Raw genomic sequence first — 27,980 nt, 5'->3', positions numbered from 1 at the left:
AATAAAAAATATACAAAAATAAAATAAATAAAAATATTTTAAAAAATATTTTTAAAAATATTTTTATAAATAAATAAAATTTAAAAACTGTCTTCTCACCGATTTTGTGACAGTATTAAAAAAAAAACTCTCTCCTAGTATTCTAGCTGATAGAAGGCCTGGGTTTATTTTCACACAGAAAGCTTAATCTGAACTTTTAAAATTTCCAGATCTGTTTTTAATGGTCAAATATTTTGACTAAATGTTTTACATTGCAAATGATTAATTATAATATGAGATATCTTCCAAATAATTTACTCTTTTTTTTTAAGGTTTTATTTATTTATTCATGAGAGAGAGGCAGAGACAGAGGCAGAGGGAGAAGCAGGCTTCCTGTGGGGAGCTCGATGAGGGACTCCATCCCAGGATCCCGGGATCATGACTTGAGCCAAAGGCAGACACTCAACCACTGAGCCACCCAGGCGCCCCTACTCTTTAAAAAAAAAAAAAAAAAAGATTTTATTTATTTATTTGAGAGAGAGAGCAAAGGGGGAGGGAGAGGAAGAGGGAAAGAATCCCAAGCAGACTCCGCTCTGAGCACAGAGCCAGACATGGGTCTGATCCCACAGCCCGGGATAATGACCTGAGCCGAATCCAAGAGTTGGATGCTTTGCCGACTGAACCATCCAGGCACCATGAGAGAAATAATCTTAAGCAGGCTCCAAAGCCAGCAACAGAGCCTGTTGTGGAGCTCAGTCCCACAACCCTGAAATCATGACCTGAGCTTAAATCAAGAGTCTGATGCTTAACTGAGCCACCCGGTGACACTCCACATTGGTATTTTCAAACAGCTTTATTGAGATAGAATCCACATACATAAGATTCATCCTTTCAAAGTGTAAGACTTGGTGATTATTAGAATATTCACAAAATCCATTACCATCACCAGTATTGAATTTTAGAACATTTTCAACATCCACCAAAGAAATTCTATACCTGTTAGTAATCACTTCTCGTTCTCCCCTTCATGGCCCTAGAACACCACTAAAGTACTTTCTATCTCTATAAATTTGTCTATTCTGGGCATTCCATATAAATTGAATCATATGATATGTAGCCTTTTGTGTCTGGCGTTATTACATGGCACAAGTATCCTCAAGGTTCTTCTGTGTTGTAGTTTGTGTCAGTACTCCTTCAGATGAATAATATTCCATTCTGTAGACATACCACATTTTTATTCCTCACTTCATAAACCCATTGATATTTTCAATTGATTTTTATTTAAATTTTTAAGTCCATTTTACCAAGGAATAACTTACATGTAGTAAATTCTCTGTGTTTACTTCTATGAGTTTTGACCAATTTGTATAGTTCTAGAACTACTAATCATCCACATAAATTCTCCAGTGTTCCTTTGTAAGTCCATACCCTTCCCATTCCTGGTCCTTAAAAACCACTGATCTGTACTCTATTCCTATAGTTTACTTTTTCTAGAATGTCATATTAATGAGTTCACACAGTCTGTAGCCTCTTGAGACTGGCTGTTTTCACTTAGCGCCATGCATTTGAAAAACTTGATCAGTTGCTCTCAGTCATAGATATTCTCTGGCCCCCTTTAGTGATGTTCTATGAACCTTGGCTCCCACCTCCTTGTCCCTGTACTTGAGAGCCTCCGGTGGAAGACCCTCCGATATTAGCATGTTATGCCTCATGACCTGTGACTCACAAACCCAGAGCAGTTCACACATCGACAGCTGTGCAAATACCGACATGAAGTGTTTACAAACTGAAGTCTAAGCAACTTGTGGGAAATGAAGCCTGAAGGACGAGAGTGGCATGTCCATTTTGCTGATCTATTTGTGAACTCCTCGATTTTCTAAATCGTTTTATTTGTACTTAGTTTTAATTTTAATTAAAGTGATGCATGTACAGAATTTTCAGTTGAATAGTATACAAAGCTTGTTATGAAAAACAATAGTTGGGGCACCTGGGTGCCTCGGCTGGTTAAGCATACAACTCTTGATTTCAGCTCAGGTCATGATCTCAGGGTCGTGAGATCAAGCCCCACGTCAGGCTCTATGCTCAGCAGGGAGTCTGCTTGAGGTTCTATCTCTCCCTCTCCCCCCCACCCAATGGCACAGGCCTTCTCTCTCTCTCTCTCAAATAAATAAATAAATCTTAAAAAAAAAGACAGTTGTCCCCCAATCCTATCACTAACTTCTCTTTCACCATGGCCCACTACTTTTATTTCATTTAACTAATTTTTTCTACATCTATTTATTTTTTTAATATTTATTTATTTATTTAGAGAGAGAGCACGTGAGTGGGGGAAGCTGCAGGGGACGAGGCAGAGAGAGAATCTCAAGCTGACTGTACTAAGGATGGAACCCAACGCAGGGCTCAATCCCACAATCCTGAGATCATGATCTACGCTGAGACAGAGTTGGATGTTTAGAAAACTGGGCCACCTAGGCACCCCTCCATCTCTTTACATAGCACATTTACATTGTTATGTCTTACTTTTTCTTTTTTTTTTTTTCATTTATTTATGATAGTCACACAGAGAGAGAGAGAGAGGCAGAGACACAGGCAGAGGGAGAAGCAGGCTCCATGCACCGGGAGCCCGACGTGGGATTCGATCCCGGGTCTCCAGGATCGCGCCCTGGGCCAAAGGCAGGAGCTAAACCGCTGCGCCACCCAGGGATCCCTTACTTTTTCAATATTAGGTAGCACCATTGACTTCCTGCTACGGAATATGATGATTGAGCTCTTCCTCACGTCGCTGTGCTCCCATTCCCTCGTAGAGCGATATTGTAATTTTGGTTAGAACAGTATCCAGTGTTCCATTCCCAGGGCCATGCAAATGCCACTGACAGGTGAGCTATGCAGTGTGCTCTGGTTATTATTTTTTTCCTATACAACTTTTTTGTTTTCTCTGAAGATAATTATGATTGTTTTTTTTTAATATCCTGGGTTTTCTATATTCTCACCAACGTTTTATCCCCAAACTCTCCCTAGTTTGTGTAAATTACCTCTCAACATTTTCATATACATTAGGTTTCTTTTTTTCTTTCTCTCTGTCTCTCTTCCTTCTTTAAAAAAAATCTCACCAGCATCCTCCTAGCATGCTCCGGACAAGACCGGCTGATCTCTGGGCTGCCTGCACAACTGCCTACCTAGGACCTCTTGTCACCATCATCCTGAGAATTCTTTATTTTTCTCTTAGTTGGAATCCTCATGTTTTTAATTTTTTGGTTAACTACTGCTTTGGTAGAACACATCTTTCCATAGCTTCCTAAATAAGGTACACAAAGAGGCAGCCTGGGTACTCAGTGGTTTAGTGCTGCCTTTAGCCCAGGGCATGATCCTGGAGACCTGGGATCGAGTCCTACATCAGGTTCCTTGCATGGAGCCTGCTTCTCCCTCTGCCTGTGTCTCTGCCTTTCTTTCTCTCTCTGTGTCTCTTATGAATAAATAAATAAAATCTTTTAAAAAATAAGGTACATGAAGGTAAATTATTTTGAGGTCTAAAAATTCTTGATTCTGTCCTTGGACTAGCTTGGTAGTTGGCTTAGAATGAGTTTCTAAGTAGGACATCATCTTCCCTTAGGATTCTGATGGCATTTCTTTATTGTCTTGAACTTCCAACATCACCATTGAGAAGATCTGCTCTTTCTGATCCTTCATCTCATATAGTAAACTTACTCTTCCCTCCAGGAAGTTTTTAGAATCTTCTTGTCTCCAGTGACTGGAAATTCAGGATAATGTAGCTTAGTGTGGGTCTAGTTTTGTCTACTGTCCTGGTTTCCTGGAGAGAAGCTTCTACTCTGAAAACTTAGATTCTTCAGTTCTGGGAAATATTCTTAGATCATTTCTTCAGTGATTTTTCTTACCTCTTTTCTTCCTCATTCTCTCTTTTCAGAATAACCGTGACTTGACTGTTGAGAATCCTAGACTAGACTTCTATTTCCATATTTTTATTTTCTACATCTTTGTCCTTTTGCTTTGCTTTCTGGGAGGTTCCCTCAAATTTGTCTTCCACATTTTCCATTGGGTTTTTGATTTCTGCTCTTCTGCTTCTGATTTTTAGGACCTCTTTTGTGTTTTGTAATTAAAAAAAAAATAGCATCCTTTCTTTGTGTCATGGATTGGGTATCTTCTTGTAAATGTCTAGGGATTGTAATGCTAGCCTAGCCCCTCTCCCTCCTCTCCTCTCTTTGGTCTCTCTTTCCCTAAGGATGCTTTGTTTTTTGTTTCTTCATTTTGCTCCCTCTCTTCTACACTGAGGACTTTCCTCCAGTAGCTGTTGAGTTGGCTCTCTGATCATAGTGGACCCAGTAAGGCTAACTGAATGCTCTGTGTATGTGGGTGCTCTTGCTAGGAGCTGGCACCAGCCCCTCTAAAAACATTGGTCTCTTAGGCAGGTCAGATTGCTCTGAGGACTTTACAATCTCTTGAATGTAGGGTGGAATGATTCCCGCAAGGGCTGGGGAGCCAGATGCAGGTCTGGGGAGGAAATGGCTGGGGGAACTTGTAACATTGTGTCTGTGAACTTCATCTCTGTTTGTGATCTGTAACCCTATCTGCCCTCTGCCTGGCACTCCACAGTCTAGAGAGGAGCCAGCCAGAGGGGGAAGGGGACCCCGGGCTTCACTGTTCTTAAACAGCCGCTCATCATCTGTGTTTAGCTCCTCACACACCCTTCTAGATGAATCGACCGTTGGCTGCAGGAGCCTCTGAGGACATTCTGGATTGCTTTTCTGCTTTTTCGCCTGCTGTTTACAATTCAGAATTCCTGGTCCCAGACAAATCCATTTGCTTAATCCATTTTTTCCTGCTTCCAAAATTTTGTTGGTTTTGTTTTTTCCTTTTTCATTGTCTTGGTTCTGGGATCCCTGGGTGGCGCAGCGGTTTGGCGCCTGCCTTTGGCTCAGGGCGCGATCCTGGAGACCCGGGATCGAATCCCACGTCGGGCTCCCGGTGCATGGAGCCTGCTTCTCCCTCTGCCTGTGTCTCTGCCTCTCTCTCTCTCTCTCTCTCTCTCTCTCTGTGACTATCATAAATAAATAAAAATTAAAAAAATATATTTAAAAAAAAAACTGTTCATTGTCTTGGTTCTTATTGTTTATGCTTTTGTTAAGAACAATTTTTTTTTTTTTTTTACTGAGGACTTAGAGGTTGGGAGACTAACAGGCATATTCAATCTGCCGTCATGTGTGAAAGTCTGAAGGCATTTAGCTCCTTAGAACTATTAAATAAAAACAGAAAAAAAGTGGCCATTTCAAAAAAAGCGACCTTTCCTCACCTAACATTTTGCTCTTGTTGCACTGAAGATGGGCAAAGCTGTTTGGCACTGAGACGAACCAGAAATATTGCATTGTATTCAGGCAAGAGTGGTGTGTTGTGTCCCCAGCACATTTAAGAGATGCCAAGAAATCAAGGAATGGTATTCACTAAGATGCCTACACATAGGAACAAACGTCCCATAGAATCAGAAATGAGTGTCATTAATTGTGTGAATTGCCTGTGTGCGTAAAATCCTAATGCCCCCAGATCAAGAATTTTCCTGAAAAGATAATATCTTTACAGTTTTCGTTCTTGCAATTCAGAGTTGCCTTGATTTTAACTAAGGCACCAACAAAATGCCCTTCAAAAGTGGGCTCGGAAATACCTTATGAAAGCCCCACCTAATACAGATAAACCAACAGTAGCTGAGTATTGATAAGTTAAATGGTGACCAATATGTACATTTATTAAGCATATCTTCTCTACATAGGCTTATGGAGTAGTAGAATAGTAGAATATTTTTAAAGGAAGGGAGTAAGAAAGCCTCATCCAAGTGTCCTGCCTTGCTGTCAGCTGCCTGGAAATTATTCAGATATTCACTCCCCAATACCTCCTTGTGTTGACTAAAATATTAACTCAATCTAAAGGAAGTTTTCTGTGTGGCAAGACTTACTTCCTTGTCACTTCATACTTGTGCACACGTGTGCACGCACACATACACATACGCACCTCACCAGTTGCGATTCTCTACTCAGGGGTGTCCTTTTAGGCACGATGGGATGGCTGTGGCATGGTGGAAAGTTGGCCAGAACAGCAGTCAGGAAGCACACCTTCTAAGACTTTGGCAAATCCCATATTTCTTGGGCCTCAGTTTCTGCCTCTGCAATTTTCATGGCTACTAAGGCCTCTCCCCCAGAGTAAGCAACCCTGATCCTATCTCTGGCTTGAATGGCCTGCTGGTAATTATTGACGTCTTGTTCTTCACAACTGGTCCCAGACTATGACGCATTGTTCCACCTCAGCCTGATGGAGTGGGTGTGCCAGATGCACTGACTGGGACCAAGAGGGCTTTCTTTGCCAAGCAATGCCTCCCCTGGTGAGTCTGTGGCTTCCTGTGGCTGCAACGTTGGTCTCCTGAAATTGCCACTAGCAGGATTCTAGAAAGTTCCTAAAGCATTCAAATTCCCCTTTCTACCACAGATCTGCTAGTCTCATCTACATGCCATCTTTTCACTGATTTTACTTCCATAGAAAGAAGGTGATGATTACAAATCTTGCAGTTATTTCCCCCTAGTCCTGAGAGCAGCTTGAAAAGCATATTTTGTACTCACTTACTTACAGTCTCAACAACATTCGATGTTGATTTGAGCAGTGGGTGTCAGATAGCCAGTGATTCTTCCTTGAGAATTTACCCCCTAAACTGTCACATGTGGCAAAGGACCCACGAGCAGGAAGGCTTGGTGCAACATTGCTTATAACAGCAGAGTCTCAGCTATGGAAGAGATGTCTATTGTAGGGGGATGGTGAATATCATGGGTCCCATCCATGTCATGGGCCATGTGTCCCTGGGAAGAAGGGAGGTAGGTCTGTTAGCCTTCACATTCAGGAAAAAGAACAACTCTTTTATTACTGAGGTATAATTAACAATGTTATTTTAGTTTCAACTTTAGAGCATATTGATTGGACAATTCTCTACATTTCTCGGGGCTCACCATGGTAAATATGGTCACCATCTGTCACCATACAGTGTTATTGCAATATTATTGAGTACATTCCCTATGCTCTACTTCTCGTCTCGGTGACTTACTGTTTTGTAGCTGGAGATTTGTATCCTTTAATCCCTTTTATCTATTTTGCCCATCCTCCCACCCACCTCTCCTCTGGCAACCACCAGTTTGTTCTCTGTACTTAAGAGTCTATTTTATGTTTGTTGTTTTATTTTTTGAACTCCACATTTAAGAGAAATCATATGGTATTTATCTTTCTCTGTCTCATTTCACTTAGCATAATGCCCTCCTGATCCATCCATGTTTTTGTAAATGGCAAGATCTCATTCTTTTCTTTAAAGAAAAAAATTTATTTATTTATTTGACAGAGAGAGGGGGGCAGAGACATAGGAAGAGGGAGGAGAAGTAGGCTCCATGCAGGGAGACCAAGGCGGGACCCTGGGATCACACCCTGAGCTGAAGGCAGATGTTCAACCACTGAGCCACCCAAGCATCCCCAAGATCTCATTCTTTTTTATGGCCGAGTAATATTCTGTTGTATATTTTTTGTCCATTCATCTATCAATAGACACTTGGGCTGCTTCCACATCTTGGCTATTGTAAATAATGCCACTATACATAGGGGCACATATTTCTTTTTGAATTGGTGTTTTCATTTTCTTTGGATATATAGCCAGTAATGGAATCACTGGGACACTTGGTAATTTTTTAAAATTTTTTTATTTATTCATGAGAGACACAGAGAGAGAGGCAGAGACACAGGCAGAAAGAGAATCAGGCTCCATTCAGGAAGCCCAATGTGGAACTCGATCCCCAGACTCCAGGATCATGCCCCGGACCAAAGGCAGGCACTCAACCCCTGAGCCACTCAGGCATCCCAGTAATTCTATTTTTAATTTTTAAAGAAATCTCCACACTGTTTCCTCCAGTGGCTGCACCAGTTTTCATTCCCACCAATAGTGCAAGAGTATTCCTTTTCCCCCACATCCTCGCCAGCACTTATTATTTCTTGTGTTTTTTATTTCACCCATTCTGACAGGTGTGAGGTCATATCTCATTTTGGTTTTGATTTGCATGTCCCTGAGGATGAGTGATATTGAGCATCTTTTCATGTGTCTGTTGGCCATCTGTATATCCTTTTAGGAGAAATGTCTGTTCATGGCTTCTGCCCATTTTAATTGGATTATTTGTGTGTGTGTGTGTGTGTGTGTTGAATTGTATAAATTCTTTATATATTTTGAAAATTAATACCTTATCATTTGCAAATATCTTCTCCCTTTCAGTAGGTTGCCTTTTTATCTGGTTGACCATTTCCTTTGCTATGCAAAAGCTTTTCATTTTGGTGTATTCCCAATAGTTTAATTTTGCTTTTGTTTCCTTTGCCTGAGGAGATATATCTATAAATATGTTGCTAAGGGTAGCGTCCAAGAGATTATTGGCCATATTTTATTTTAGGAGTTTATGGTTTCAGGTCTCACATTTAGGTCTTCAATCCAGTGACTATATTGTTGTGTATGGTATAAGAAAGTAATCCAGTTTTATTCTTTTGCATGTGGCTGTCCAATTTTCCCAACACCATTTATTAAAAAGACTGTCCGTTCCCCATGTATTTCAAGAATAGGGACAGAGAACTGACATCGGGACAATCTTACGTAAACAAACCTTACTAAAAATACTAGTTAGCTTCCATCAGTTCTTTCAAATGTCTCCTAGTCCCCTCCCCATGATTTTTCATTCCTCAAAACCCAAATCTCTTTTCTTTGGTTATAATTGTATACTAGCACTTAAGTCGGCTTTTTTGTGTTTTCATTCTTCATTGTAAACCTTCATGTATGTAAAAGTTATTTAAAATTGTACGCCTTGGGACACGTGGGTGGCTTAGTCAGTTTAGTGTCCACCTGGCTCTTGGTTTCAGCTCAGGTTCACATTGGGCTCCACATCTGCTTGAGGGTTCTCTCCCCCCACTCCCACTCACTCTCTCTCTCTCCAATAGATAAATAAATCTTGAAAAAATTGTCTGCCTTTTCTACTGTTAATTTATCTGTTGCTAGTTTAATTTGCAGGCCCCAGTGCTTGAGCATAAGACAGTAGAGGAAATGTTTTCCTCCTCACACTTCAAATCTCAGTTCTTCAACTTCCTATCTATATGACCTTGGACTCGTTTTCTTTCTTTAAGTCTTCTATGTGCCTGATTTTCTTTATCTACAAAATGATGATAATAATAGCACTCTCATGGGGTTGTAAAGCTTGAACAAGTTAATACTTTTAAGTCTTTAGATCAAAGTCTGATATTTAGTAATTACTTGGCAGATATTAACTGTTATTTTATGTGATCTTCAAAAGGTATAATAACTGCAATTTTATGATTGTGGAAATTGAAGTTTGGAGAGTTTATATTACTTGCCCTAGGCCAGATGAAAAATAGTAGAAACTCAAAACCAGCTCTTCTGACTCCAGATGTTATGCTGTCTGGCTTTTAAGTATTTATTATTTAACATTGTAGAGTTGTTTATAACTTTGATTCTTGCCAAGAGGATTCAGGGTGAAGATTTAATATTAATTAACCAGAGAACTTTGGAAACTTAAGAAAAAAGTGGAAAGATACAAAACAGCAGAGAGAACTCACTTCAAAGACAGTTACTGATACTGAGTAGGAGAAGGTTTAGACAACAAAGAGTAAATGACATATGTAAGGGTAAGTGTGGGAATGAAATTGAGTTAGATAAGTGAGATTAAAACAAAAATAAAAGATCAGGTTTGCTTTTGCCAAATCCCTTGTAAACCAGGGTAATAACAAAGAGCAGATGAGAGGAAATGAATATACCTTTTCACAGTGACCGCTTCCCAGATATCATTCACTCGATTCAGAAACTATAAAGATACAGTCCGTTCAAACAATGCATGGATTTCAGCTCAACGCCAGGATGACATTGAACAGAGATCCAACTAGTGTTATTGGTCATGTGGAGACACAAAATTATAAGACCCATATTTTTTCCTTCATAAGAGATTATAATAGAAGTCAGAAACTATAGGCCCTCTTGGCAGTTTAATTTTTTTTTTTTTAAGATTTTGTTTTTAAGGGCACCTGGGTAGCTCAACTGGCTAAGCATCTGCCTTTGGCTCAGGTTATGATCGTAGTAGGGTCCTGGGATCAATCAAGCCTTGAGTAGGGCTCTCTGCTCAGTGGGGAGTCTGCTTCTCTCTCTCCTTCTGCCATTCCCCATGACTTGTCTTCTCTCTCTCAAATAAATAAAATCTTTAAAAAAATTTTTTTACTTTTAAGTAATCTCTACATTCAACATGGGGCTCGGACTCACAACACTAAGACTAAAAGTCACATGTTCCACTGACTAAGCCAGCCAGGTTCCCCTAATTTTTAAAAAATTATAAGAATGGGGCAGCTGATACAGATTGAGATGATAAGCAGTCAGCCAGCCAGTAGTCTCTTTAAATAAACAAGGAAAAGTTACCAAATCTTTACAAGCCTGTACCATAAAACCTAAGTTAAATATGTATTTATTATGTATCTTGTTACCTTAACATCGTGTTTCTAAATTCTTTGTTAAGATGACAAAGGGCTGGGGCACCTGGGTGTTACAAATGAATAAATGTCCAACTCTTGGTTTTGGCTCAGGTCATGATTTCAGGGTCATGAGAGCAAGGCCCATGTCAGGCTCTGTGCTCAGTGCAGAGTCTGCTTAAGACTCTCTCTCCCTCTTCCTCTGTCCCTCCCCCCAATTTCTCTTTCTCAAATAAATAAATCTTAAAAAAAAAAAAAAGAATGATGAAGGGCTTTCTTATAAACTAAGGGGTTATTTTTAGTAGTTCTAAGGAATATTCACTTGTAATTTGGAATTTAAATATTTATTATATGAAGCTTGGTTTGTTAGAATTTTTGATTGAGAAACTGTTTCTTCTCTTTGAGCTTATAGTTGAAATCAAGCTCATAAAAAAATCAAGCTAATGATTGGAGCAGGGCTTGATGTACTACCACATTTATAATAATTTACTAAGTCCTCACTAATCTATCTCTACTGAACTGAAGATCTGTGCCTACTCTCTTAACCTTGGAACAGAAAGGATTTAGTACTTGTGAAATTCTTGTTTTTTTACAAATAAAAATAAAGGGTTTCAGCTCTGAGTAAAAATTATGACATGTGCATCAGGGGCCAGTTGGTCATGATTTAGGAGTCTTGGCCAGCATATGAAATGCCTACACTGGGGTACTGAAATCAACTACAGGAAAAGGACAGAGGGAAGCTTGGGTCTGTGGGGTCTCAGTGATGAAACCTAGAAAATCCAACAAAGTCTCAAGCCAGATCACCAGATGTGTGGAGAGCAGGTGAAGCAAGTAATGGCTTGCTCTCCTTTGCATCACACCCAAATGTTATGTTAAGACTCTAAGACCCTATTTCAGGAGAGACCACAAGAGCCCAGAGTGTGGCCCTATGTGGCAGCCACGGGCTATACAGCCGGCATCTCCCTTCAAGGATGACTGGCCTTCTAGCAGCAGGGAATGCAGGTGACTAGAGCCTCAAGCTACAGCATCTGTAGGCTCAGCTCAGCTTTCTGACTGAGGCCACTCTGCCTGGTGAGCTTCCAGCCCATGACTGACCTCACTGGGAGCCAGACGCCCTGCCATTTCTGCCTAGAGCAGGACCCGTCTCATGTACAACCTTTGAGCTCCTGGCTGGATTGGGCAAGGCTCTGAGCCTGCAGCGTGTTCTGAGCTCTGTGCAAAGTCCTGCTGGGTCGCCACTCCTTTCCCAGTGGTCAGCTTAGCATTGGGGTCTGAAGGCTTCCCCAGCCTCAGAGCTCATTTCTCCCCCTTATCTCTTATCTCTCAGGCATGGCTCCCACCTTCCCCCAATGCATTACTGGCACTCTTCAACACCATCTTGGCTTCGACTTCCCGAGAAACCCCAAGTGAGGGACAAGGTCAATACTTCTTAATACTAAAAAAAAAAAAAAAAAAAAAAAACTACTTCTTAATACTTAATCCTTCCGGGATCCCTGGGTGGCGCAGCGGTTTAGCACCTGCCTTCAACCCAGGGCGTGACTCCGGGTTCCTGGGATCGAATCCCACGTCGGGCTCCCTGCATGGAGCCTGCTTCTCCCTCTGCCCGTGTCTCTGCCTCTCTCTCTCTCTCTCTCTGTGTCTCTCATGAATAAATAAATAAAATCTTAAAAAAAAAAAAACTTAATCCTTCCAATCACTCTATCAAAGGACCAGGTTACAGTAGGTCAGAAACCAAAATTCTATCTTTTTTTTAGACAGATGGTTAAGTGTCAGCAGCTTCCTCTCAATACTTCGATGGTTCAATAAAAACCACAAGTCTCACTCTCCTGTCTTTGTGCACCAACAGTAGGATGTGAGCCTCTGATGAGCCTCCCTAGTGCAGCTTTTCAGGTACTATCTAGCTTTAAAGTTCTTTGGTTAGGTCAATAATTGAGCATTTTCACACAAGAGTCAAATCCGATTTCTTCCAGGTTGCTCTAACAAGCAGAAGTAAAAGTAGTTTTAGGAGGAATATTTCACTCCATATGGAGAGGAACCTTTTCACCCCTAGAGGAGTCCAAACATGGGATGCATTGGTACTAGAAAGTGTAGGCTCCTGTATCACTTTGCTGGGGCCACCATAACAAAGTACCACGGACGAGGTGGCTTACACAACACAAATTTATGTTCTCACACTTCTGGAGGCCGAAGTCCAAGATCAAGGGATCAGCAGGGTTGGTTTCTTCTTTATTTTATTTTATTTTTTAAAGATTTTATTTATCCATTCATGAGAGACACAGAGAGAGAGAGAGGCAGAGACACAGGCAGAGGGAGAAGCAGGCTCCATGCAGGTAGCCTGACATGGGACTTGATCCCAGAGTCCAAAGGCAGACACTCAACTACTGAGCCACCCAGGCATCCCAGGGTTGTTTTCTTCTGAGTCCTCTCTTCTTGGCTTGTTGAAAGCCATCTTCCTTCTGTGCACATGTGGCCTCCCTCTGTGCCTGGGCATGTCTAAGTTAAAATTTCCTCCTCTTTTTTTTTTTTAAACATTTTTAAAAAATTTTTATTTATTTATGAATGTCACAGAGAGAGAGAGAGAGAGAGAGAGAGGCAGAGACACAGGCAGAGGGAGAAGCAGGCTCCATGCACCGGGAGCCTGACGTTGGACTCGATCCCGGGTCTCCAGGATCGCGCCCTGGGCTAAAGGCAGGCGCCAAACCACTGCGCCACCCAGGGATCCCAAAATTTCCTCCTCTTATCAGGACATCAGTCATGTCCTATTGGAACAGAGCCCACCCATCCAATGACCTCTTTTAACTTAATTACCTCTTTAAAAATTCATCTCCAAATACAGTTACATTCTGAGGTTCTGGGGGTTAGAGCTCCAACATCTCAGTGTTGGTGGGCACAATTCAGCCCTTTACAGCCTCTTTGAAGACATTTTCTTTTTTTTTTAATATTTTATTTATTTATTCACAAGAGATGGAGACATAGGCAGAGGGAGGAGAAGCAGGCTCCATTCAGAGAGCCCAATGCGGGACTTGATCCCAGTACTCTGGGATCATGCCCTGGCCAAAGGCAGACGCTCAACCGCTGAGCCACCCAGGCATCCCTGAAGACATTTTCATTTGGAGTCTAGTGTCACTGTTAGAAAGTTGTAGACTGAGTGTGTCAAAGGCCCTTCCTTAGACAAAGATCAGTGCAAGAAGTTTGTTTGGGAGATAGTTACAAGAAATACTGGGTGGGCAAGGAGTAGCAAAGTGAGGCAGGAAAGAGAAAGAAGTCAATCAAAAAAGCTTCTTTATCTTAAAGATTTTATTTATTTGAGAGAGAGAGAGAGTACGAGCAGGGGGAGGGGCAGAGGGACAAGCAGACTCCCCGCTGAGGGCAGAGCCCAATGTGGGGCTTGATCCCAGACCCTGAGATCATGACCTGGGCCAAAGTCAAGAGTCAGTCTCTTAATCAACTGAGCCACCCAGGCGCCCCCAAAAGTACTTTTTTTAAAACCAGTTATCACTGTGGGTAACTGGGGCGCAAGCCTGCTGGGTACAGCACAGAGATGCACTACAGTTATCCCACCCAGAGGCGAGAGGGCTGGAAAATTCATCCACTGGCTTCACCACGGAGGGCTGCTTTCTGGGGACATGCCCTCGCTGACACGTCCCTCCAGCCCCGCACAGCCACAGCCAGTTGCTGCAGCCAGAGAGCTTCCTGGTGGAGTTGCAGGTGCTGACAGTTGGAAGCCAGGCCAGCATTTTCACAGATGGCTCCTGCCAAGGAGGCATGGGCCGAGCACTGATGCTTCTCCCACAGTGTGAGCTATGAGGTGATTCACAGCAGACAGAATGTGCAGCAGGGCCAGTCACCATTTGGTCTAGAATGGGTATTGCTTGCCACATGTAGGAGCTTAAGAGACGACAACATAAAAAGAAGGTTTGTTTCTGGGAACAAGCAAGAACTTTCCTTCAGACGTGTGAAGGGGAGTTCTGTCAAGGTTGTCCTACTCAAACTATCCTATTGAAAAAACATTACCCTATGACGGGGCACCTGGGTGGTTCAGTTGGTTGGGTGTCCAACTTTGGTTTCGGCTCAGGTCACGATCTCAGAGTCACGGGATCGAGTCTGCATTGGGCTTCACACATGCAGGGAGTTTGCTTGTCCCTCTCTCCTCCCTGCTCCCCCCGCCCCCCCCACCCCATATCTGCAAGCTCTTTCTCGAATGAATGAATGGATGGATGAATGAATGAATAAAATCTTTTTTAAAAACCCACAAAACATTACCATGTGAAACAGTAATCAAGTAAAGAGTAAAATCGCTAGGAATGTGGAATAAAATATACATAATAGGGAGCCTGGGTGGCTCAGTTGGTTGAGCCTCTGACTGGATTTGGGCTCAGGACATGGTCTCAGGGTCGCGAGATGGGCCCACATTGGGCTCTGTGCTGGGCATGGATCTTTCTTAAGAGTCTCTCTCTCTCTCCCCTGTCCCTCCCCTGCTGTCTCTCTCAAAAAATTTTATATATATATAACAATTTATCATTTTAACCATTTCTCAGTGTACAGTTTGGTTTTGTTAAGTACATTCACACTGGGGGACACCTAGGTGGCTCAGAGGTTGAGTGTCTACCTTCAGCTCAAGGGGTGATCCTGGGGTCCCTGTGGTCAAGTCCCACATCGTGCTCCCTGCCTGCTTCTCCCTCTGCCTGTGTCTCTGCCTCTCTGTCTCTCATGAGTAAATAAATAAAATCTTTAAAAGAATTATTAAGAATGCTTAAACACAAAATAAATGAGAGCACATAGAGGACAAATAAAACAATGTAAGTTTTCTCCTGTGACGTGTCCTAGAGGTACCACATGGTTTGGAACTTGCAGGGGTCGGGTGTGTCCCTTGTTCCTGGATGTCGAGGCTCCTCTTTTGGTCTCCCCATTGCCACTGTCTCCCTTCTGTGATGTATTCTAATTATCACTGCTTTTGTGTCCACCTCTGCTGCTTCCAATATGGATATCTGCCCATCTCCCCTTCTTGTCTCTAAGCTTTCCTTTGATCTGATCTTCTCAAGATTTCTGGTTCCTTCCCCTCTCCCAACAATTTTCATCCTTTTGCAAAAGAGCTGGCCTGTGTACATATAAGCTGTCAATCAGAGGACTCCTTGCCTTCCTTGGAATAAACTGATCCATTACAGTCCATCAACGGAAGTTCTGGGTCTTAAGTATTTAAGTATTTAAGGTTGCATTCATTTTAATGTCTTCTTGGAGTTGTCTGCTCCATCTGTGATTACCCAGGATAAATTTGGAAGAGTCAAATATAACTAACTAACTATATATGATTTTGCTTTATGTGATACAGCTGTAAAGCCTTGACTTCATGTAAGTATATTGAATCTCAAGTAGATATGAGTCCATTCTGGGCATGATGGTGCGCCATGATAAAAGATAAAAAGGAATTTCAAAACCTACTAAATATTGGTTCTAGAGGACAGTAGCATTCTGGTCAGGAGGCATCTGCTCTGGGTCTTACCATAATGTGAATGGAGTCACACTCAAAAAACATCCACTGCTCTTGGCTCTAATTCTCTGCTCACCAGGCAACCTTCTGGTTGTTGATTTGGGCTTTCTGAGAACCTAAATGCCTGGAAATGAGTACCGGGTTGGTATGACTTTTCAGGGGCATGAGCAATGGGATGCAAATAGATCGATCACTCTGGTTATCATCAGAAACTAGTAAATGGGCATTCTGTGTTATATATTATTTGTCTCTTCTAAATTTAATCAACATCAATGTGACCAACTGTGGGACATGACAGGATTGTGCTTTAATATATATAAGATGGAGTGTCAGATTCAAGATCCTGGATGCTGATAAAGTACCAAGATGATGTGCAATGTACATCTAAACTGCTGGGGAGAGCTCCCTCCACTCCACTCCCACCTCTCCCTAAGTTTATTTCAGACTATGCCAATGACCTTACCTTGTCTCTCTTTTGGAAATGTTTCAATGTTGTCTCACAAAAGGGCTGTTCCTGTAAATTATATAAAAGATGGGAAATGGTCACTTGGAGTTCTTTCATCCTTCATATTATAACAAATGGTCAAAAATGGCCCTGTCCAGCCTTTCCAAGAAATTTCTTTTCTAAAAGTAGGGGTAGTTGACGATCATTGGGTTGCATTTCTCCTTCTTCTCTATAGTTCATAAAGCTGTCACTTCCCAGGGCACATCCTTTGCCCTTCAGGGCAAAATGAGCAAAATGAGAAAAAAAAAAAAAAAAAAAGATACACAGTGCTAATGAAGTGACCCATGCTGAATAACTTTTTTTTTTTTTTTTTAAAGGACAGTTGTCTACCATTCAGTTACTACTATTATGTGTCACGGGCAGTCCTGAAAGATGGTGAGGTTTAGCCAGGCCACGACTCATGCAAACAAATACAAGCCAAATACTGAGTTCACTTAGGTAACATAAACGCAGTCAGTAAAAGTAATATTTAACAAACACCAGTGACGTGTTCCAAATTTCTAATATCATTCCTTGGGGAAGTTTATTCTTTCACTATTCTGCATGTCAAAATTATTAGATTTTATGTAACATCTATAGGTTATTAATTCAAAGTAAAAGGAAATTCTGGCTTACTTCTCTGTCCTCCACTTATTTATATAAGTATATGCTGAACAGAAAAGGATTCTTTTTAAAAAGTATTTATTTTAGAGACAGAGCCAGTGAGCAAGGGGAGGAGCAGAAGCAGAGGGAAAGGGAGAAACTTTAGAAGAGTTTGTGCTGAGCCTGGAGCCCAACATGGGGCTTGATCTCACGACCCTGAGATCATGACCTGAGCCGAAACCAACACTGGGACATTTAACCGACTGTGCCACCCAGGGGCCCCCAGAAAATGATTCTAATATAAATATTTGTTAAAGTATTCCCCAAACACTGAAAGTTCCTAAAAGGCCCCCTAACTACTGATTAGCCTACTCACATTTTCATTTAAATTGGGTGAATGAGGGGCAGCCGGGGTGGGCCTGATCCTGGAGACCGGGGATTGAGTCCCACATCGAGCTCCCTGCATGCTTCTCCCTCTGCCTGTGTCTCTGCCTCTCTTTCTATGTCTCTCATGAATAAATAAATATTTTTAAAATATAAATAAATAAATAAATAGGGTGAATGAGCTAGATTATAAAAATAGGTAGTAATAAACATTTGAATTCTATTAAAACTTACAAAATAAAAATGTTATTGAAAAAGCTAGTTTCAGTGTATCACCATAATCTAATTATTTTGAAAGAGGGAATCTGACCTAGAGGAATAATTAAACCATTTTAAAAAGGGCTTCACAACCCTTTGTTAAATTGGAAACTAGAAATTTTTCGCTGTGCCTCACTTCAGGGAAAAGCGCACGGCCTTTATTTCTATGGAGGGAAAGCAGTAAAGTAATGCTACCTTTGGCCCCTCTGATTCTTATTGTTGCTAGTTATCCATCATCATTTTTAGGTTCTCCAGAGAGAAATTAGCTCTTAACAAGCAGAGGTATCTTTAGTTAGTTGGCTATTCCTCCAAGCGTCTGGAATATTCTGGGGAGTCCAAGAATCTTTTATTAGAACCTGGCCTTCAGATTATTATAAAGGAATATTTGTCAAGGTAGCAGGCTATAACATATTTGACTTGGCACTTTGTTAGCTTGGCTCTAACTCTAAAGGATTTTAGTCCTGTGGACTGTGCCCATAAATGTATTGCTCGGATCTCTGCCTTCATCTTCATATGGCTTTTTTTTCTTTTTTTTTTTTAATGTCTGCAAGGGTGAGCATAACAAAATACCACAGACTGGATGGCTTAAGCAACAGAAGTTTATTTTCTCACAGCTCCAGAGCTCCAGGTCCAAAGTCAAGGTGTTATCAGGGTTGGTTTCTGGCAAGACCTCTTTTCCTGGCTTGCAGATGGCCACCTTCTTGCTGTGTCCTCACGTGGCCTTTTCTCTGCATGCACCTGGAGAGAAAGGGAACTCTCCCGGGTCTCTTCTTCCTCTTTCAAGGATACCAGCCCTATTAGATTAGGGCCTCACCCTATGACCTCATTTTCACTGGGCCCTGAGGATAGGAATTTGACATATCTTTTGGGGAACACAGTTTAGCCCAGTGAATTTTAACAAAGGTTAATGTGATGTGGAATGACCCAGCTATCCTTCTGACCATCCGTGCGTGTGCTAGGCTGTGTGATTCAGTGATGTCTTAAAGAAACGGTCTACACTGATAGTGGCTGTTGACGGGCCCTCAGGGTTGTACCTTTTAGCAGATATACCTGTACAGTGATCCGCGGGGGCTGAAGGGCTTGGTTTGTTCAGTGAGGAGTGAGATCAGGTTAGTCCACACCACAGACTTTTGCTGGCTAATTGCTTCTCTGGCTCTACCTTCTGTCCCATGATTGCACAGAATCATGGACAAAATTTGCGCTCACAGCCTGACTCCTGGGCTTGAGGCCTGGTTCTGCTAATACCTAAATGTATGGCCTTGGGCAACATATATACCAGCAGCTTTCAAACTGCAGCAGCAGAAGCCCCTGGAGGACTTGATATAACAGCCTGCTGGGTCCCACCCTCCAGAGCCTCTGATCTAGAAGGGCCTGAGGCTGACTCAGACATTTGCATTTTTAACAAGTTTGCCGGTGATGCCGGTAACACTAGCCTGGGGATTACACTTTGGGAACTGTCATTATATGCCATTGCCTACCAAGGAAAATCTAGGCAACCAACAAACTTTAAAATCATTTTATTTCTTTTTTTAAAGATTTATTTATTTATTTTAGAGAGAAGGTACACGCGCGGACGAGTGTGGGGTGGGAGAGTAGAGGGGCAGAGGGAGAGAAAGAATCTCAAGCAGACTCCCCCCTGAGCACTGAATCCAACACAAGGCTCCATCCCATGACCCTGAGATCATGACCTGAGCCAAAACCAAAAGTTGATGCTCAACCAACTGAGCCATCTAGGCACCCCGAATAAATGGAAAACATTTTAAATATACCAAAGTAGAGAAAACAGTAGAATGGATCCCTGTGTATTCACTCTGCTGCAGGGCCAGCTTCATGGGTGTGTAGGACCTGTGCACACAGGGCTCTGTGTTCAGAGGACCCCAGGTTTGGTTTAATGCTTTGCTATTGCTGTCTGGGAATTCTTCATAATTTCTATGAAGGAGGCCTGCATTTTCATTTTGCACTGGGCCCTGTAAATTATGTAGCTGATCCAGCCCCCTAGATTCAATTATGACCAATATTTTGCCAATCTTTTTTTTTTTTTAAGATTTTATTTATTTATTCATGAGAGACACAGAGAGAGAAGCAGAGACACAGGCAGAGGGAGAAGCAGGCTCCATGCAGGGAACTGGATGTGGGACTCGATCCAGGGTCTCCAGGATCATGTGCTGAGCAGAAGGCAGATGCTTAACCGCTGAGCCACCCAGGGATCCCATATTTTCCTGATCTTAATTAGCAAAATTTTATTGAAGACCAATGCAATGTGCCAACTACTGCACTAGGTAGTGAGGATCCTGGCTTTGGAGGGTCTGAAGGTCTAGTAGAGATAAAGCTGCTAGATGTAGCAAATAGAAATACAGGATGCCCGGTTAAACAAGGCCTTAGTTTAAGTGTATGTATGCCCCAGATATAAGTTTTAGACTCCAAATTTTTCTGGTGGACACCCTATCAGTAAAGTCCAGGTACATGCACTTAATAATGTTCATTTATTTATTTATGCATAGTACTCATGTACTACTATCATTAGTTAATATCTTAAGGTGAGAATTATTTTAGTCTTGAGTGCCTGGGTGACTCACTGGTTAAATGCCTGACTCTTGATTCCAGCTCAGGTCATAATCTCAAGGTCTAGAGACTGAGTCCCACATCAGGCTCCGTGATCAGTGCTGAGTCTGCTTGAGATTCTCTCTTCCTCTCCCTCTGTCCCTCTGGCTCCCTGCATACGCACTCTCCTCCCACCCTCTCAAATAGCTAATAAATCTTTTTTTTAAGAAAGAGTCATTTTAGGGATGCCTGGGTGGCTCAGTGGTTGAGCATCTGCCTTTGGCTCAGGTCGGGATCCCATGTCTGGGATCCGGTCCCTCATCGAGCTCCCTGCAAGGAGCCTCTGCCTGTGTCTCTGCCTCTCTCTGTATGTCTCTCATGAATAAATAAATAATTTTTTTAAAAGAGTTATTTTAATCTTAAGAGAGGCAGTATGTTTATTGGTTAAGTGCCAGGAGTCTGGAGACAGACTCAGCTGGTTTCAGGCCTCTCCTCCTTCTGTCCCCCACCTCTGTACACCATGGTGAACAACCATGATGGCTATTGCATCGGGGTGCTGTGGGGTTCCCACACCACTGCAGAGTGCTGATGAGGGTGGGATACACGGTGATTATTCAGGAAGCCACTGCGGCATCTCAAGATCCTAGGAGAATTGATAATAAATGATAACAGGTAGGATACATTAGTATAAACAGTTACAGCTCCAGCCCACTGTCATCATTCGAAGTATGATCATTCAGACAACTCTCTTTCTCTCAGTTGTATGAATTGTGCATATTATTGTTTTAACTATAGTAAAATGCACAAGACATAAAATGTACTATTGTAACTATTCTTAAAGATTTTATTTGTTTGTTTATTTATTTGAGAGAGAGTGAGTTGCTCCATGAGTGAGCAGGGCGGGAGGGGGAGCAGAGGGAGAGGGACAAGCAGACTCCCCGTGGACCCTTGGGCCTTGGGGCTCAATCTCACATCCCTGAGATCATGACCTGAGCCAAAATCAAGAGTTGGATGCTCAACTGACTGAGCTGCCTGGGCATCCCGATTATAACTGTTTTTAAGCATATGGTTCAGTAGGAAGTATATTTGCATTGTTACAGCCCATCTCCAAGACTTAGTTAGCTTCCCAAACTGAAACTCTTGTACCCATTAGATGATAGCTCCCCATTCTTCCTCCCTCCACACCCCAGCCCTTGGCAACCCCCATTCTACTTTCTGTCTCTATGAGCTGGACTACTTTAGATCTCTTGTGTGAGTAGAATCATAACATTATTGGTCTTTTTGTGACTGGCTTATTTCACTGAGCATAACGTCCTCAAGTTTCATCCATGTTGTAGCAGGTGACAGGATGGCCTTCTTTTTCAAGGTTGAATAATGCTCCACTATAGGGATGGGCCACATTGTGTTTATCCATTCATCTGTCAGTGGGTACCTGGGTTGCTTCTACTTGTTGAGTACCATGAATAACGCTGCTATGATCATGAGTACATGTACATTATTTATAACCAGTGTATCCACAAGTAGCAACAACCTTAGCCACCGTCATTTAGTTATTTGTGTAGCTCAGGCTTGTACAGCCAGAAACTGTAAGAAAAACACCTAAACCCTGGGACACAGCATCTGATATCCACATTTCCTGAAATCCATCCAGTGCCTGCATACAATAAATATTTTGGTGAACAAATAGGTCTGAAAAAAAGGTGAATTTATACCTCCCCTAAGGAGATGTTTTGAGGATCAAATAGGATAATGCACTCTGGAAATGGTAAAGGTGTCTTTATAAAAATATAGGTGTTGCTATTAGTTATTAGCATAGCTTCTTCTGGCCTAGATTTCCTTCCGTTCTTCTGCTGTCTCTGTCTCTACCATCTGTAGGGAAGGGAAAAACACCCCTGTTGCCCACAATTCCCTCTTTCTCAGATTTTCTTCATTTTGGTATTTTGTGAATCTTCAATTTCCTGCCTGCTTGTCTTGTGGGATCAAAGAGGCCAGTCCAATCCCAATGGGCCATGTATGATTTCTGCACTTTTCCCACGGCCAGGCTCAGGGCTACTGCCCAGCTCTCCCTAATAACTGCTGAACTAGGGGCTCCCCCAAGAAGCTAAAAACACAAGAAGCCTATCTTCCAGGAGGTGGAGGGGGAAGTTGTGAGCGGCTACCTATGAATTATTAATGTACCCCATTTGCTACAAGGTTTCAGGACTAATTAATTATCCCCTTACAAAGAGTCTGCTCATCTTTCTGCAGCGGCCTTTAGGCTGGCTTCTTGAGGCCCCTGGGTGCACAGGTTTCAAGAGCTGTGCATGTGGTGCTGGGCTGGAGCAGGTGCCCCCCTGGCTTTGACTCCGAGGGTGGGAGGCCGAGAGGTTCTGTGACCCTGGCTGGAAAGAGAGAATGCTAATGACTTGCTCCAGGTGAGTTATCACAGTTGTTGGGGTACCTGGTGATAGAAAAATCAGCCAAGGGGCACCTGGGTGGCTCAGAGATTGAGCATCTGCTTTTGGCTCAGGTCGTGATCCCAGGGTTCCAGGTTCGAGTCCTGCATCAGGATCCCTGCAGAGCCTGCCTCTCCTTCTGCCTGTGTCTCTGCTCTTCTCTCTGTGTCTCTCATGAATAAATAAAATCATGAAAGATAAAGAAAATCAGCCAAGAACATTCACCATTGCCTTATTATTCATGCTCATTATATACATCGAATGGCAGGATGGGGGTCCACCTCCTTCCTCCTCAGCAACCCCCCCCCCACCTTTTAGCAGAGAGACTTAGGAGCTGTGGGGCTCAGTTCTCTTATCACATGTGGCCACTGGAATAAAGTAGGGGGAAAGATCTTCATGTGAGAAGATCCAGTCCAGCGGGAGCCTGTGGCAGCTGGGATCAAAGTTCACATCACTTTTTCTCGTGCTGCCTGGGCTTCCGGCCACACTGCAGAAGATCCTTGGGAAAGTGAACATGATATTTTCTCATTCTGAAGCCTCTTGCTTTTCCCTAATGCATTTCCTCATGATGCCACATTTTATTTTTTTTTTTTTAAGATTTTATTGATTTATTCATAGGAGACACAGAGAGAGAGGCAGAGACATAGGCAGAGGAAGAAGCAGGCTCCCTTCAGGGAACCTGATGTGGGACTTGATCCCAGGACCCCGGGATCATGACCTGAGCCGAAGGCAGATGCTCAACCACTGAGCCACCCGTGTCCCTGATGTCACATTTAAAAATCCTTTCTTCCTGTCCCTTTTCTTGTCACTCCATTATTCTTCACCCTTGTTTCTTTAATCAGAGGTTGCTCTGAGAGTTGAGTATTAGTTCTGGTGGCTGTGTCCTAAAGCTTTTGGATAAAAGAGACCACACCACACGTCAGATATGTTAAAATTCCTTCGTCCATATTGCAGCCATTAAAAAAACCCAACTCACTAGTCCTAAGGAGTCCTGGAGAATTAACTAATTGTTTCAAAACCTAGTAGGAGGAAAGAATGACTCCTTTGGTTTGCCTTTCCAACCTGACCTGTATTCCTCTAGACATTTCTCATTCTAGAACATTTCGGCTTCTACAAATAAAGAAGGAATGATAGAACTGGAATATCTGTAAATATTTCAGTGTGTATGTCTAAAAGATGAAAGCTTGCTTTCAATACATAACCATGATTTAATTACTGCCTCTAAAAATACCCAGTGTCCAAGTGTTTGCAAATGAAATAAGGAATTTAAGCAAGAATCATCTATGAGTACAAACCACATAAAAAGAGACAACCAGATATTATCTGCCTCCTGTTGGAAGTTCACAATATCTACAAATAAAGTATTCCTTTAAAAAAATGGAACTCAACTGGATCAAGTCTTTAAATCTAACTACCAGTTACAGGATATATTGGCGTCAGAGGAACATATTTATACCACAAGGATGTTGTCAGCAAAATCCAGGATGTGGAAAACTATATAAGGCAAATGACCTGATTCCTTCAACAACAAAAAAATTGCAAAGGTAAAAACAACAACACAGGAAAACCTATACACTAAAGGAGATTTAAGAGACGTTGACAAAATGTGATGGGCAGACCTTGTTTGGACCGTGCTTCAAACAAACCAAATGTAGAAGCATTAATGAGACAACTGGGGAAATTTGGACATGAATATGATTAGTGAAAGTAGTGGTACTGTGATCATATCTAAAAATAGTCACACACGCATGCACTGCAGGCTGAAACATTTATGGATGAAATGATATGATATCTAGAATTCACTTTGAAACAATGCCTGATTGTGTGGATTGGTGGGTGTTGGGTGGGGGGCGTGGGTTATAAATGAAGCAAGATTGGTCAAGAGTTGGAAATGCTGAAGTCGGCCAATGGAAGTTCATTATAGTATTGTCTCTACTTCTGCGTGGCTGAAATCTTCCATAATGAAAGGTAGACTGAATGCTCAATGAGTGAATGCACGAGTAAACTAGCCCTCTGCTGCTCCTCACTCCAGAAGGGACAACATCCGAGAATGATTCCCCTGCTTCCCTGTTCAGAGTCAACCCAACCCCAATGGTTTGCTCCTCCCCTACAACCTCTGCCATACCATGGAGTGCGTGAGGCAGCAAAGACCTGCCCTCTATTTTTCCATTCTCCTAAGTCACTTAGAACAAGGACCTGTATTGATTCGAATCACACCAACCTTTAAAAGCAATTCATCATAGGGGCACCTGAGTGGCTCAGTCGGTTAAGCGTCTGTCTTCAGCTCAGGCTGTGATCCCTGGGTCCCGGGATCGAGTTCTGCATCGGGCTCCCCGCTCAGCCAGGAGTCTCCTTCTCCCTTTCCTTTTGCCTGCCTCTCTCCTTGCTTGTACCCTCTCTCTCTTTCTCCAATAACGAATACAATCTTTAAAAGAAAATAAAAGCGGAACCCTGGGTGGCGCAGTGGTTTGGCACCTGCCTTTGGCCCAGGGCGCGATCCTGGAGACCCGGGATCGAATCCCACGTCGGGCTCCCTGCATGGAGCCTGCTTCTCCCTCTGCCTGTGTCTCTGCCTCTCTCTCTCTCTCTCTCTGTGACTATCATAAATAAATAGAGAAAAAAAATTAAAAAGAAAATAAAAGCAATTCATTACATATTAACTGAAGCAGAATCAATGCACACATAAATATCATCTGGTTCTTAAATATTTAATCTTTTTCTCTCTGGGTCTTAAACACATCCAATGCTTTCAGCATGGCTCGCTTGAATATAGATACTGTGTGATATCTTGGGTGTTATTATTCAACATTTGTATGATCAACCTGCCTCAAAATTAGGTCAGCATTTATATTTCAGGGGTGGATTTTTATTCTTGCTTGTACTCTTCATGCTGTTGGCCTAGTTAGTCTTTAACGGTGCTTTCTCCTTCCACCTGGTCACGGGGCTCCTGTGAATTATTGGCACCAAAATCCTACCTGTGATTCTTCTGGCTTCCTTCCGAGGACACAACAGCTACTCCCAGAGTCTGCTCTCCCCTCATTTTACAATAACAAGGAGAAAAGCACATGTTTTGGGTCAGGAGAAAAGATTGTTAATTTTTAAAAGCAACCAAAACTTGAGAATTTTTTTTTTAATGGAAAGAATGCAAAAGTTCTTGCTTTGGGATCCTTTTTGATATTTCTTTGTTGTGCTGAGAAAAAAAAAATAGAGCCCCAAATGCAATAAAACCACATAAAAGCATGGGATGGACAGAGTATAATCATTTCTTTTTAAATCAAAGTAAAGTAGCCAGTTCCTATCCTTTAAATTAAAAAGAAAAATGAACTCCCGGGTCCTTTCAAAGACTAATTTTATTTTAAAAGCAGCATTCATTGCTTTAATAAAAACATGCATTAGTTTAATACTTTCCATATTCTAATTTAAGAAACGTTCATGGGAAATGTTAAAATATTCCACTGTGTTTGAAGTGGGAGTAGAGGCTGAAAAAAAATAGAGATAACTTTTTAAAAACAGTTTTGCTTCTAATTATATATTTCTCGGTTTTAATTTTTCTTCCTTCTGCATTTTCCTCACTATGGGCAATTCATGGTTTTCATACTAATAAGTGCCCAGAATCCACTAATTTTAACATCTTGGGAATTGTATGTCATGACTCACCACTAATTATATCTTTGCTATGAATGAGTGCCATTGCCATGCTACATCCCCCAATTCCCGAACATTCTATCAGCAACGTTTGAGCTTCTGCCGAGCAAACAAGGGATGACTGTCCCTTAGAGCAAAGAGCACCCTGTTTTGTTTTTAAGGGGGATAAGTTGAAATGTTAGAACCTATAGGTTACTGTTTGGCAAATATTTCTCCCAAGCATTTTAAAAAATAACATTTTTACTGAAGACCATGTAGATCAACTAAGCCTAAGTCCTGGAGAATTGCATCCTGTCTCCTTTTTTTTTTTTTTTTTTTGAAGTTGACTCTGGATTGATAAGTAAGGTGATGCTGTTATTAACTTCTGCAGGCAATTAACATCAGCTACCATGCTGTAGGTGGAGAAATATCAGGCTTGCGATAAGGAGATTTTAGAGAAGTTAAAATAAGGTGACCAGGGGCACCTGGGTGGCTCAGTGGTTGAGCATCTGCCTTCAGCTCAAGTCATGATCCTGGAGTCCTGAGATCGATTCCCGTATCAGGCTTCCCTTAAGGAGCGTGCTTCACCAAAAAAAAAAAAAAAAAGGAGCGTGCTTCACCTTCTGCCTGTGTCTCTGCCTCTCTCTGTGTCTCTCATAAATAGGTAAAATCATTAAAAAAAAAAAATATAATAAAATAAAATAAGGTGACCTGAAGCCTGGGTTATACAGTGGCAGTGCATTGACTTAGGGGGTCTCTAGGGGAATATCACACCCAGGATGTGGCCCCTGACTCTCTTAGTGGTGTAATGTGAGATGAACATGAACATACAGGAGACATGTAGCAACTCTGCAGATGATACAAAGAGCAGAGGGATACATACAGTGAGAGAGGACGAACCGAGGAGTTTCAAATAATGACGACGACTCAGGACACCGATCCAAGGCTAACAGGTAGAAATTTAAGGAAGATCAATGTAAACTTAAAAAAAAATGTACCTGGGACTTGTTTTAATTAGGTATGATAAGACATACAGACACAGAAATGACCGTTATAAAGGAAGATATTTTTATTCTTCTCAATCTTTCTTAGAAACGGGGTATGGGGAGCCTGGGTGACTTAGTTGGTTAAGCGTCTGCCTTTGGCTCAGGTCATGATCTCAGGGTCCTGGGATTGAGCCCTGGATCTGGCTCTCTGCTCAGCCAGGATCCTGCTTCTCCCTCTCCCTCTTCTCTCCCTGACTGTTCATGTTCTCTCTCAAATAAATAAAATCTTAAAAAAGAAAGAAAGAGAAAGAGAAAGAAAGAAAGAAAGAAAGAAAGAAAGAAAGAAAGAAAGAAAGAAAGAAAGAAAGAAAGAAAGAAGAAAGAAAGAAAGAAAGAAGAAAGAAAGAAAGAAAAAAGAAAGAAAGAAAGAAAGAAAGAAAGAAAGAAAGAAAGAAAGAAAGAAAAAAGAAAGAAAGAAAGAAAGAAAGAAAAAAGAAAGAAAGAAGGAAGGAAGGAAGGAAGAAGGAAGGAAGGAAGGAAGGAAGGAAGGAAGGAAGGAAGGAAGGAAGGAAGGAAGGAAGGAAGGAAGGAAGAAGGAAGAAGGAAGAAACAGAGGGCACGGCACACCACACAGAGCTCCATGGGGAAGCACCAGAGTCAGT

At 41.9% G+C, this 27,980-nt stretch overlaps 2 long non-coding RNA genes across 3 annotated transcripts in view; both read right to left on the bottom strand.

The window, feature by feature from the left end:
- LOC144287797 (uncharacterized) overlaps window positions 1–27,980 on the bottom strand; it is a 68,560-nt gene that overhangs the window by 9,884 nt on the left and 30,696 nt on the right. Inside the window, exon 6 of the long non-coding RNA XR_013355551.1 lies at window positions 16,467–16,517. This is a non-coding gene — a long non-coding RNA (uncharacterized LOC144287797). The remainder of the gene's footprint in view (window positions 1–16,466; window positions 16,518–27,980) is intronic.
- Window positions 19,324–26,635, bottom strand: LOC144287792 (uncharacterized). Of its 2 annotated transcripts, none has more exons than XR_013355548.1 (3): window positions 24,930–26,635; window positions 22,496–23,598; window positions 19,324–22,142 (listed from the first exon to the last, which is right to left on the bottom strand). It is a non-coding gene; the product is annotated as an uncharacterized LOC144287792 (long non-coding RNA). The 2 variants fall into 2 exon arrangements; XR_013355547.1 differs by having other exon boundaries at window positions 19,324–20,916.

This window comes from Canis aureus, chromosome 17 (genome assembly GCF_053574225.1).
Source record: "Canis aureus isolate CA01 chromosome 17, VMU_Caureus_v.1.0, whole genome shotgun sequence".
NCBI classification, from domain to species: Eukaryota; Metazoa; Chordata; class Mammalia; order Carnivora; family Canidae; genus Canis; species Canis aureus.
This window is presented reverse-complemented; position numbering and strand designations above follow the sequence as displayed.